We start from the raw sequence: 12902 nt of genomic DNA on the forward strand, positions 1-12902 counted from the left end.
AAGAAGGGGAGTGGAGCAAAGGGTGCTATTTACGGTTGTGGAAAAACCTATTCGTAGTTATAGGTACTCGAAAACTAAGCTATGCTTCTGCTCTTTCTATATGTTAAAGGCGCCTATACTTTTAAGTATTTTTAGTTACCGATGTTCTAGTTCGGTAGGCGGGATTACCCAGTGTAATGACGAAATACACAACCAATAATGTTGGAGGAGAGGAGCATGGGAGCAATAAATAGGTGTTGTGTTTTGACAGACTGCGCTTTCAGCCAATTAGATGAAAGATGGGGCGGAACCAGCAAGACAGAGCAAGTCAGGACCAACACAAGCAGATGTTTTCACCAATAAAAACGCCTGGTTTACACGTTGTCCAATTGTTATCATAAATCTGTGGGGCGGTACTTCTTTTAATAGGCAGCTCTTGTGCCTAATAGGTCATGAGATGGTTGCAGAGTCGCCCAATGAAAAATGGGAAAGGGATGGAAAAAGGATGCTGTCTCAAGACCGTCAGGTATCTCCACCAACCGCTAATACCGTTATTGCGGGGACACCCAATGAGCAGCTAGGAGGGCGGGACATGGTGTGTTTGGGTTCGTGCTCCTCCAGGGAGTGAGACGGCGGCGACGAGGAAAGTTTATTTTTCGGTTTGTTTTCTTCCCCCTCCCCTTCCGTGGACTGGCGGCGGAATCCCCTGGTTGAGTTTCCCCGGCTAATAAAACGGGCCGGGAAAGCGGGGCCCGGTTCAGCGTCACTGAGAAAGGAGGTGGGCTCCGCCTGTGCACTGCGGCGGACGGAAAGGCGACGGCGGTGGCTCCTTGTCGGTGAGTAGAGAGGCAGGCCGCGGGCTCCCTCCGAAGTTGCCAGGCTGATCAAGTATGAGACCGTTAAGAAGGTCCCTCCGCAGGCTCCCGTTTCTTCTCGCTCACCGCTTCTGTGAGCGGGGTGCAAATCCTCCCAGGCGAGCCTCCATCCACTTGGGCCCTTCGGCTTATTGAGCGGAGCTGAAACGGCTTCATTCGGGACGGGGGTTCCTCGCGGGAGGCCTCGCTCACGTTGTTTCCCCGGCTGAGGCTTTAACGTTAAAGCGCAGCTTCGCCGGCGAGAACCGGGCCAGAGGGGCCAGAGATGGGGGGGGGGGGGGCTATTCCTGCGCGTGCGCAGTGCCGCTTTCTTTTCTGAGGGGATTCGCGGGTGAAGGAGTCGCACCGCTTCCCTTTGGAGCGACGGGTGTAGCTCGTGGCCCGAGTTGGGGAGGAGATGACTTTCCTTATCCCGTAGAGCCAGTAGTGACCTGATTTCCATATCACACCCAGATTCCCAGTTCATGGGTGTGAGAGGTGTGACACGGTGGCTAACCGTTCAGCTCAGTTGCACCGCGGTGGGGGCAAGAATTCCTCTCTCTTTCTCGTCTCACCTCCCCGCCCCCCAGGGGCGTAACGAGGCAAACTGTAGCCCTGGGCAAAACCTGAGTTGTATGCCCCCCCCCCCCCCGGCGGCCACCCCACCACGACCAAATTTTTTTTTTTTTGCACCAGGTCATTTCTAAATCATCACATTATAGAATATGCCCCAACTCACAAATCTGAGCACAGCAATGGGCCATGCCACACAGCAGAAATAAAAAAATGCTTTAAAAATTTTTTTTTACTGTGAAAAGTGCTTTAGAAAATAACTTTAGAAAATACAACAACAATAACTTAGTCTTTGGAAATAAGTTCTGTGAGACAGAGGGTGCCAGTCTGAGGTGGTGGAAGAAGCTCCCTTAGATGGGACCCCTTCCTTAGCTGGTAGTCAGATATCCTCTCGCATTGAGGATACCCCTCGGGGAGGTGGGGGGCTCCTTGTAGTGGGTGATTTGATCATTAGGAATATAGAGAGTTGGGTTTGTGAGAGGCATGATGACCGCATGGTGACTTGCCTGCCTGGTGCGAAGGTTGCGGATGTCACGCTTCGTCTAGATAGGCTGATAGACAGTGCTGGGGCGGAGTCAGCAGTTGTAGTCCACACTGGCATCAAGGACATTGGGAGATGCAGCCGGGAGGTTCTGGAAGCTAAATTTAGGCTGCTAGGAAACAGGTTAAAATCCAGGACCCCAAGGTGGCATTCTCGAAATGGTACCTGTTCCACGCGCAGGGTGAGCTAGGCAAGCGGAGATACAGGGTCTCAATGTGTGGATGAGAAGGTGGTGTAAGGCAGAGGGTTTCAGATTTGTCAGGAACTGGGGAACCTTTTGGGACAAGGCAGGCCTGTACAAACGGGACGGGCTTCATCTTAACCAAAGAGGAACCAGGCTGCTGGCGCTCAACATTAAAAAGGTGGCAGAACAGCTTTTAAACTGATCCCTGGGGAAAAGCCGACAGGAGCAGAGGTGACGGTTCAGAATACAGTATCTATGGGGATGCAGACAAAGAGAGGTTTTTTCTAAATCAACGACATACAGGCAGGGTGCATGGCGATGTGATGAGTGATAGTGTCTACAAGAGGCTAGAGGGAAAAACACATAAGTCCGAGGTTAGGGACAGAGGCAGAATATACAAGTGGCTCTGTGCTAATAGTAGAAGCCTTCGACATAAAATGGGGGAGCTGGAGTACAGAGTTTTGAAGGAGGACATTGATATAGTGGGCATCACAGAGAGACATGGTGGAATGAGGAGAACCAGTGGGATGCTGTTATCCCAGGTTACAGGCTCTACAGGAAGGATAGGATAGGACAAGGTGTATTGGGGGGGGGGGGTGGCCCTCTACATCAAAGAGAGCATAGTGTCACATAAAATAGACAATGCAGGGGGAGCTGATTCCTCTACAGAAGCACTGTGGATATCAATATCAGGGGTGAAGCATAGTTTAACATTAGGAATATATTATCGTCCCCCTGACCAAAGTGCACAAGAGGATTCTGAGATGGAAAAGAAATCAGAGAGGCCAATAAAAGCAAAAATGTAGTGGTAATGGGAAGTGATTTTAACTATCCCCATATAAACGGGAAAAATGCATCCTCAGGTCATAGTAAGGAGAGAACATTCCTTGATATGCTAAATGACTGTGACTTAGAGCAGATGGTTGTGGAACCAACCAGGGGAGAGGTGATCCTAGATCTAATTCGATGTGGTACCCAGGACCTGGTGCGGGAAGTCAGTGTTGTTGAGCTGATAGGGAACAGCGACCACAATGCTGTCAGATTCAGTATCTCTGCATGTGAACAAGTGACAACTACTAATGTAGTTACATTTGCCTTCAGAAAGGGAAATTTCTCAAAGATGAGGAGGATAATGCATGGGAAGCTGAAAGGGAAAATCAAGAGAGTCAAAACTGTCCAAGATGCTTGGAGGTTATTTAAAAACACAGTCTTCAAAGCTCAGCTGGAATGTGTTCCGCAGGTTTGGAAAGGCAGCGCCCAGTCCAAAAGAAAGCCACCATGGTTAACAAGGGAGGTTGAGGAAATTATTAGGGGGAAAAAGATGTCTTTTAGAAAATGGAAGTCCAACTTAACTGATGAAGAATACCAGAGAGAACACAAATGGTGGCAAAAGAGAAGCAAGTTAGCTGTAAGGGAGACAAAAAAAGAATTATGAGGAACGCATGGCTGCGAACATCAAGACCAATAACAAACAGTTCTTCAAGTACATCAAAGCAGGAAGCCAGCTAGGGAAGCGATAAGGCCCGTTAGATGACAAAGGAATAAAAGGTGTGCTAAAAAGATGACAGGGAGATTGCAGAGAAGCTGAACAAATTCTTTGCATCTGTCTTCACCCAAGAAGAGGTCAGGAAAATTCCTGCACCTGAACCAAGCTTCTTAGGAGTGTGAATCTGAGGAACTAAGCGAAGATAGTGGTAGACAAGGAAGCAAAGTTCTTGGCAGCCATTGATAAACTAAATGCTACCAAATCCCCTGGCCCAGATTGCATTCATCCAAGTGTTCTTAAAGAAAAAGGCTCCAAGCATGAAATTGCTGATCTTCTCACTTTAATATGCAACTTTATCCCTGAAATCAGCCTCCCATCCCTGAAGACTGGAAGATGATGCCAATGTCACACCAATCTTTAAGAAAGGGTCTAGGGGGGACTCCAGGGAAATTACAGGCCAGTCAGTTTGACATCTGTTCCTGGTAAATTAGTAGAATCTATCATTACAGATAAAATTGTTAAACATGTAGAAAAGCAAGACCTGCTGAGGAAAGGAGTCAGCATGGCTTTTGCAGAGAGCAAGTCCTGTCATTTCAAACTTGCTTCTAGAAGTTCTTTGAGGGTGTAAAACAGGCATGTGGATATGGGGAACCAGTGGACATTGGTTCTACTTGGCATTTCCAAAAGGCTTTTTTGACAAAGTTCCTCACCAGAGACTGCTTGGAGAAAACTCAGCAATGAAGAAGGGAATAAGAGTCACTCCTCATGGATTAAAAACTGGTTGAGAAACAGGAAACAAAGAATTTAGGTATAAATGGGAAGTTCTCACAATGAAGGAATATAGGGAGTAGTGTCCTCAAGCTGACTCCGTATATGGGACCAGCGTGCTCTTTAACCTATTCATAAAATGACCTGGAAGTAGGGGTGGAGTAGTGTGGTGGGCCAAGCTCTTGCAGATGACACCCAGAATTATGTAGGGTGGTGAGAACCTACGAAAGTGATTCTGAAAGAGCTCCAAGCCGGACCTTGATAGAGGTAAGGTGAGTGGGCTAAGAAATGGCAAATGCAGTTCAATGTAGCAAAATGCAAAGTGGAAGTGCACATAGGGGCCAAAAATCCAAACTTCACATACATAAGTGCTGGTCAAAAAAAAGCTATCAGTCAGTCAGACCAGGAAAGGGGATCTACGCCTTAGCTGATAGTTCCATGGGATTGTCAACTCAATGCATGGCAGCTTTGAAAAGGTAAAACTCTATGCTGGGATCATTAGGAAAGGAGTTGGATAATAAACTGCTGGGATTATCAAGTGCCCTTGCTATAAAGCGGTGAGTGCGACGCGCATTTGGAGTACTGTGTTCAGTTCCTGGTCGCCAATACATCTCTCAAAAAAAGGATATGAAGAGACAGAAAAAGTGCAGAGAAGGGCCTTGAGGGATGATTGAGGGACTGCAGCACCTTCCTTTATGAGGAAAGGCAGCAGTTTAGAACTCTTTAGTTTGGAGAGAAGCGTCTGAGGGGGATAAGTGATGAAGTCACCACAAAATTATGCATGGGGTAGAAAATGTTGACAGAGAGAATTTTCTCTCTTTCTCAACAATAAGAACCAGAGGGCATACATTGAAAATGCTGGGGAAGAGGTAGAACTAATAGAGCAAGTTCTCACCGCTTCGATGGCAACGTGTGGATTGGTGTTTGGAATATGCTGCCACAGGAGGTGGTGATGGCCACTAACACAGGACCTTTTAAAGAGGGTTGGACAGATTTATGGAGGAGAAGTCGATTTATGGCTACTCAATCTTAGTCCTCCTTGATCCTTGCTAGGATTGCAAAATGCCTTAGTACAGACCAGGGTGCTCAGGAGCAGCAGCAGCCATAGAGAGGAGCCATTAAGCTTTCACCTCCTGCATGAGAGCTCCCAAAGGCACCTGGTAGGCCACTCGGCACGTAAAGCAGAGTGCTGGAACTAGATGTGACTCTGGTCTGATCCAGCAGGCTGGTTCTTATGTTCTTAAGTAGAGAGAGAAACCAAAAAGCTGTTTACAATTGTTCAATAATACCAACAAACAAAACAATGGTGTGCGATGTGAAGTTAAGTGACAAACAGGAAAAAAACGCAGACTCAGCACTCACACACAGGCTCCAGCACAGATACATCAAAGGATAATATTAATGACAAAGTCATTAGGCTCATTCACTATAACAGTTATAGGCTCCATTCACTAGATCTACCCAGACTGCGGCCACAGCATGGAAAACTCTACCACAACCAGTTTCTCTGTGATACACCTCTGAAGATGCCAGCCACAGATGCAGAAGTGAGAAACAGTAGGAACAAGAGATCTACTGAGACCATCGCCATACACAGCCCAGAAAACCCACAACAATCAGTTTCTCTGGGATACACCTCTGAAGATACCAGCCACAGATGCTGGTGAAGCGTTAGGAACAAGATCTACCAGAACAAGGCACATTAATAGTCTGGGAAAACCCACCACAACCAGAAGTAGGGGGGGGAATGTTTAGGTGAGGTGTCACCTTGTGAATACCAACCGTAAAGGACAACAATTAAAGAGAGTGAATGACCCATTACATTAGCAATAGAAATCCAGGTACAAAAAGTCCCCCCCCCCCAAATGAACTGTTATTTTCCTCACCAGCAGAAACCACTGAAAAAAAGTGAGCTTCCAAGTCTCAGGAAGCAGGAGAAATCCTTCCTTGCCCTCCCACCATCCTCCAGACTCCCTGCAAAACACCATCCAGTCAAAAGATGCTGGACTCCCAACCTGCTCCAGAACTCCATACCTGGCAGCTCTGGCACCCACACCTAAGAATACCCAAGTGGCTCTGAACAAAAGCAAGCTGCCAGCATCCCCACGCCACCCCTCATGCATTGGCAGGAAGGCTCTGGCAGCAAGTCCCCAACCCAATCAGAGGTGTAGGCCTCTCAGCTTCTGTAATTAAGACCAATGGAAAAATGAATGGCAACATAAGAGTTTTAAGAATGTCAAAGGGAAGCTCTTTATTAATTTTACTTTATTTTATTTTAAATGTTTCTTAACCTCCTTTCCATTTTGCCAGAACTCAGGGGGGTCTTACAGTGTAAATAAAGAATGGATATTTTTTAAAATTTTGTTTTGAGTGGGCTAAAGTAAGCAGCAATTCAATGATTTCAGTGTACAGGGGTTGTAAGGCCAGTGGAGTTGAATGGAAACCCAGAGTCCCAAGGATGATGGATCACAAAAATCCAGAGGAGTTGATGTCATTAATCTTTTCTGACTCAAAAAGACAGAGCTCTATCTGATAAACAAAGCAGGAAGGGGAGGATCTTTTTTTCAAAGAGGCTAATGCTGCAATTTTCAGGAAACTTTGCAAGGAGCCTAGTGTGTATTGCAGGTCACTGGGAGGAATGCCTGCCCTGTGTTTTACTCCAACCACTGAGTTCAGGACCTGCTGCTCCCTCCTTTTCATCCCTATAGCAAATGCAAAAGCCCGTTTGCAGACAGAAGAGAGGAAAAGAAGGGGGGGGGTTTGCTTTGCATCCCAGAGGGAAGGGGCAAACTTTAGCTGAGGAAAGGTCCTGGCTGCCTCTGACCCACTGGAGTCTCTGAAGCTAAGTTACCTTGTCTCTTCCCCTTTTTTAATCCTTCTCTCCAGACTCAGACAGGTCTCTCCTCTACTGGGTCCCCGGCTCCAGAAAGTCTCTGTGTGTGTGAAGGGAGGAGGGGCTGAGGAGAGCTGAGAGTCGGCTGAGGGGAGTCGACTGCTGGCTGGCCGCCCCACCCTCCTCTCCCTTTGTTTACCTTCAACTTCCTTCACAGCCTGAACTCTGAAGGTGCTGCTGGCTGTGCAAGTCTGGTTTGCCTGGCAGGGCAGGGATGCGGCGGGCCGGTGAGGGGGGAAGGGGGAGGGGCCAGGCTAGCCCTTAGCAACCCCTTCCTCGGCACTAAAAAAAATGAGTAACCACCTCTCGAGCCGACTGCATCCCCAACCTCTGCACGTGACTCCATCCCTCGCATGCCCCCCCCGTGACTAAGCGGTCTCATGCCCTGGGCAGCAGCCGTCCTGCCCCAATGGGCCCGTTAAGCTGAATTGCAGCCCCTTTAAGATCTGTGTTACAGGCAATGGAGATCGTCGACTGTGTTAAAGACCGCTGAGCACCCTCAGTGTTGGCGCAAAGTATTATTTATAGTAGCGCTGCCTGTAGCGATTCCTAGACCTTTGAGTGCAGCATGAAAAATGATCCTAAAGGATATAAATAAATATAACCGGCTGGCTCCCCCCCCCCACCCCCCGCAGGACTCTAGTTCCCAGCCAAACAGTCTGCCTCCAGTATAGCTCGTTCTGCACGTTGTATAATAATATTTGAAGTCTTTAAGGTTAGAAGGGCTTTTTGGAGGGGATCCCCCCTTTGTAAGCATTAATGAGCCCTTCAGGAAAACTTTGATAGTTTTGATGTAGTATGGAAAACCTGTCCAAATTAGTGATTGTAGGTGGTGAAAAGGAAAGTAGCACACTTTGACAGAGTGCAGATTATTAGTCCTGTGATGAACAGCTGCTTCTGTGACCAGCCTGCCAGCTAGAAAAAGATACACCGTTGGTCTGAATGCTCTGGTGTTCTTTCTCATTTCTTATATTTTGTTGTGTCATTAAAATACAGAAATAAATAGGAGTCTAGTGGCATCTAAAATGCTAACAAAACTTATTCCAGTGTCATCTTTCCTGATGAAGCTCATTCTATCAGATACATTGAAACGTAGTTACTGAAAAGCAAGTTGTCTTATCACCACGCTTGGACCTGTTTTTTGTTCCTAAGGTATTCCCTCCTCTGTCCCATAGATATGGTTTCAGATCTGTGTATCCTTGGAATTAAATCCCAACATAAATGCGGTGCACAAAGGTTATTTAATATTTAAAACGTTTTGAAGCATGTAGAAGAAACTGAGAACACTTAGTAATCGTTCCATGCTGTTGAAATTAAATTTGGTTGGTTTGCAGTGCCGCATTCTGTGTCAGCTGCTGTAACCCTTAAAGTAGTGCTTAAAGGAAATGTCTATTTTGGAGTAACTGGATTCTAAAATTTTAATTAAAGTACGGAGGATTGCTCTGAGATACCCTGTTTTCCCCAAAATAAGACATCCTCTGAAAATAAGACGTAGTAGAGGTTTTGCTGAAGTGCTAAATTTAAAGCATCCCAGAAAGTAAGACATAGCCAAGTTTTTGTTTGGAAGCATGCCCGTCAAACAGATCACCAGAGCATGCAGCTGTGGAGTGGAAAAATAAGACATCCCCTGAAAATAAGACATAGCATATCTTGGGGAGCAAAAATTAATATAAGACTGTCTTATTTTCGGGGAAACACGGTATTGGTACATTTTGTGGAAACTGATACTTTTCACTAGCTTCTTTACTTTTGGAGCTTATACCGTGGTGGCGAACCTTTGGCACTCCAGATGTTATGCACTACAATTCCCATCAGCCCCTGCCAGCATGGTCAATTGGCCGTGCTGGAAGGGGCTGATGGGAATTGTAGTCCATAACATCTGGAGTGCCAAAGGTTCGCCACCACTCTAAATTATTATTCCAGAGCATGAGCACTCACTGAGAATTTGGAATGATATCAGTTTTTGCTTGAACGTAATAGTAATGCTGTGAACTTTCATGATTTTGTGCTTGCCATCCAAATATAATTTTCTGATTTTTTGCTTCAGTTTTGCCTCTTGTTTTTAAAATATTTATACTAATGTCAACTTCCAACTGCAGGACAAGATTTTAAAAACTGAAAACAAAACTGACGTAGTGAATAAATTTGCATATGTGTTTGTTTTATAGGTGTTTAGTTTGCAAAAATAATTGCAAAAGGAGCATGGATTTTAGACCATAGCTTCGTTCATAGACTTAACTTTGTGATTGTGCAGACCACTGTTTAAATGGCAAGGTTTTTTTAATGTTATATGGATTGTATGAGAGGCTTTTGCTTGCTGGAAGACATATGTCTACTTTGCATGCACAAATCCCAGGTTCAGTCCCAGTCATCTTTTGTTAAAAGCATCTGTTGATAAGTGGGTAATCTGTAACACTGTTACTGAGCATCTAGAAAAGTGCTGTTGGTATGAATAGACAGTATAATATTATTATTTGGAAATTTATGTGTCACCACTCAGGTAACTGACTTGAAGCATCTGACAACTAAAACAATGAACAAAGCCATTAAAAAGAGAGCCAGTAAACAAGCCACTAAAACAAATCACTAAAAAATTAGCCGACTGCATTAAGACAATCCAGGGCATTAAAGGAGTGTGAAATGCATGTCAGACTGAAATGCTCTGTGTAAAGTTACATGGGCTAGAGACAGACCATAATATTTTAAGGTATCAACTTCCTTAGCTAGCCTGGATAAAAAGGAGTGCTTTTAGGAAGCACATAAAATAAATTAGGTGCCACACAAGGGAAGGCATTGCAAAGTCAAGGCAACTGTAAAAGTCTGTGGTTTTACCTCAGCAGAGGATCTTAACTGGCAATAAGGCTGTGGGCATCTTTCCAGTACCCTGGCCCAAAGTCATTTAGGGCTTTAAAGGTAATAACCAGCTCTTTGAATTAGGCTGAGCAGCCAGCATGGATGTTTCGCTGTGGATGCTCAGCCCTGACAACAACCTGGCTGCTGTGTTTTGGCCCATAGCACTGGCCTTGCTGGAGCGATAGTCTGTTTTAGCGTAACACAGATTCATGTATTTGTAGTAGTGTTTATAAGATGACTGTGAACAGTATGTCTTTTTCTGTTTGTTTTTTTCTAATCTAAATGCTGCCTCCTGGTTTCTGTGACACATTTGTTCATTGATAACTATTTTAAGACCTAACCTCAGCAGATCACACAAATGATTCCGTTGCTCAAACATGGTTGCTTTAAGAAGCCAGTGTGACAATATGAGGTAAAAAAAATCAGAAAATGTTAGCTTCAGATTTTTGTGGGATTATATGGAGACAGCATGGTTTGTTTATGCTCAGCATGATAGTCTATTACCATGGTGGCGAACCTTTGGCACTCCAGATGTTATGGACTACAATTCCCATCAACCCCTTCCAGCATGGCCAATTGGCCATGCTGGAAGGGGCTGATGGGAATTGTAGTCCATAACATCTGGAGTGCCAAAGGTTCGCCACCACTGGTCTATTAGACCTGCATCTGCACTTATTCTGTTGTTTCTTGCCTTACTTCATCAGATACAGTCTCTTATCCTCAAGTCAGGTAAGATCCCATTGCCCTTGCTGTAGTGCTCCATCTCCCTCAACCTGTGTTATCAAAGTTTGAAAAGGCAGTATTTGTTAAATGTGGATGCAGAATGAGCACAGGAAACTATTAATGGCACTGACCTTGGTGGTAGAATTCTGGGTATCACAAAGAAAGCATCCGCTCTACACAGATATATTTTCTTCTGCAAACTCCGGTCTCATATTGTAGCATACACACCTCAGTCTGTTGTTCTGAAAATCCTTCTAGGTCACCATGAATAGGTTGCAACTTGACAGCACTTTACACACCATGCACACTCATGCACACACATTATCTTCCCTGAATTTGATCTTCTTTGATGCTTAGACTGTCTCATAAAAAATGGCCAAGCCCTAGCAGCTGCAATTGGTAAACTAGCCAATTAAGTGACTTAAATGATCAAGCAGACACATCTGTCAGATCAGGACTGCAAATTTTTATCAAAATATGAAAATGTAGATGTAGTTTTATCAGTCATTAAGAAGTTGGTAAAGAGTTGCACCACAGCATGATGATCCAAGTCTGCACAGTTAATCTGATGAGATGTGGTAGGCCCTGATATTCCATTTCATGACATTGACCAAATTTTGTAGCTTTAAATGATAAGAGTGATTCTGCAAAGTTTCTGTTCTAGGAACTGCTGTCTAGTTGACCAGACTATAAAGAAATACTTTTTACTGATGGGATTTTCAGATATCAAAGAAGTTAGATCATCCTAGAGTTGCTGTTGTAGTGATATCACTTCTTTTTTTCTTGCTGAGTTCACATTGATTAAGAGATTACACACCTGTTTAGATCTGCCTTTATCTTGAACAGTTAGTTGCTACATCTGGTAATCTCATATACACCTGCTCGTTGTCTATTTGCACTTATCTCTGAATATAACTACACAATTGTGATAAACTTGGAGAAAGATAGTGATATTTTTCTGAGACTGAGTATTCTTGTGACAAGCAAATCTGATTCTTCTGGCTGAAATCTCAGAAGAGGTGAGATCTCATGTTCAGATTTTGAATAATGGGCTTCTTTGATAATCCTTGAAAGCAATAGGACAAAAACTGAAACGTGATTTGTTTTTAAACTAGATGATGATAATGATAATAATAATAAGCAATACTAAGAATGCTAATAATTTAAGCATCATTTTCACAGTATTTGTGGGGTTAATTCTTTTGGGAGTTAATTTTTATCTGTTTTGCACAATAAAACAACCTATTTTTTTCAATAAAAGATACAAATTTATGCAGGTGCCCTGTCTGGTTTGTTGATTAGTCGTTCAAAAGAATAGCACTCCCTAAACAACCCAGTAACAACCCAGTCTGCTGAGGATGGGAGCGGGTCCTGGATGGCGTGGACCTGCACTGGTGTGCTTGCCCAACCTGCTGGCATAAGAAGCCCCCCCCCCCCAAAAAAAGCATAGCTTGCTTTCAGCCCAGGAACACCCCTAGCGTAGCTCTCCAACTTAAGCCACATTAATATGTGGCATAAGTGTTTTTTCTGTGAAGTTGTCCAAGTGGCAGCAGGTTTTTATTTTTACACTTTTTGTTGCACTGTCTGGAGCTCCATTGGAGGTGCTGCATGCTGCCTTTGCCACGCCATCCTCGGCTGCTGCGGAGCTCTACACCCCACCCCACCCCCACCCCGGGATTGGACTGCCTAAGGCAAAAAGGTTTCCTTAATGTGATGAACCTTGAAAAAATCTGAGGCTAATCAGTTTTGCATAGGCACCACATTGAAAACTATCTTGTACAGAGTCACCTATAGAATGTGAGGGAGAATCTTTTTTCACTATTTTGGGACATTGAAATTGCCATCAGGTCCAGCTCATGAGCTGGCAGAAAATGGATTGTTGTTGCACATTAGGAAAGCCAATTCAGTACAATTATGTCTTCAAAAGAGTGGTCTTCTGTTAATGCCTTACATTATGCACCCTGTGGAAGTCTGTGAATTATGGAAATGTTGCAGAAAAAGCATTACACACCCATTAATGAAGTTTTCAGCAAACTCCCAAATGATTT

The 12902-nt window shown here is 44.5% G+C and overlaps 1 protein-coding gene across 1 annotated transcript in view; it reads left to right on the forward strand.

Annotated features, from left to right (window-relative positions):
- Positions 1–546: 546 nt before the first annotated feature.
- TNRC6B (trinucleotide repeat containing adaptor 6B) overlaps positions 547–12902 on the forward strand; it is a 154138-nt gene continuing 141782 nt past the window's right edge. The window contains exon 1 of the mRNA XM_048501035.1: positions 547–815. The gene's annotated coding sequence lies outside the window, so the exon portion shown is untranslated. The remainder of the gene's footprint in view (positions 816–12902) is intronic.

This window comes from Sphaerodactylus townsendi, linkage group LG06 (assembly GCF_021028975.2).
Source record: "Sphaerodactylus townsendi isolate TG3544 linkage group LG06, MPM_Stown_v2.3, whole genome shotgun sequence".
Taxonomy (NCBI): Eukaryota; Metazoa; Chordata; class Lepidosauria; order Squamata; family Sphaerodactylidae; genus Sphaerodactylus; species Sphaerodactylus townsendi.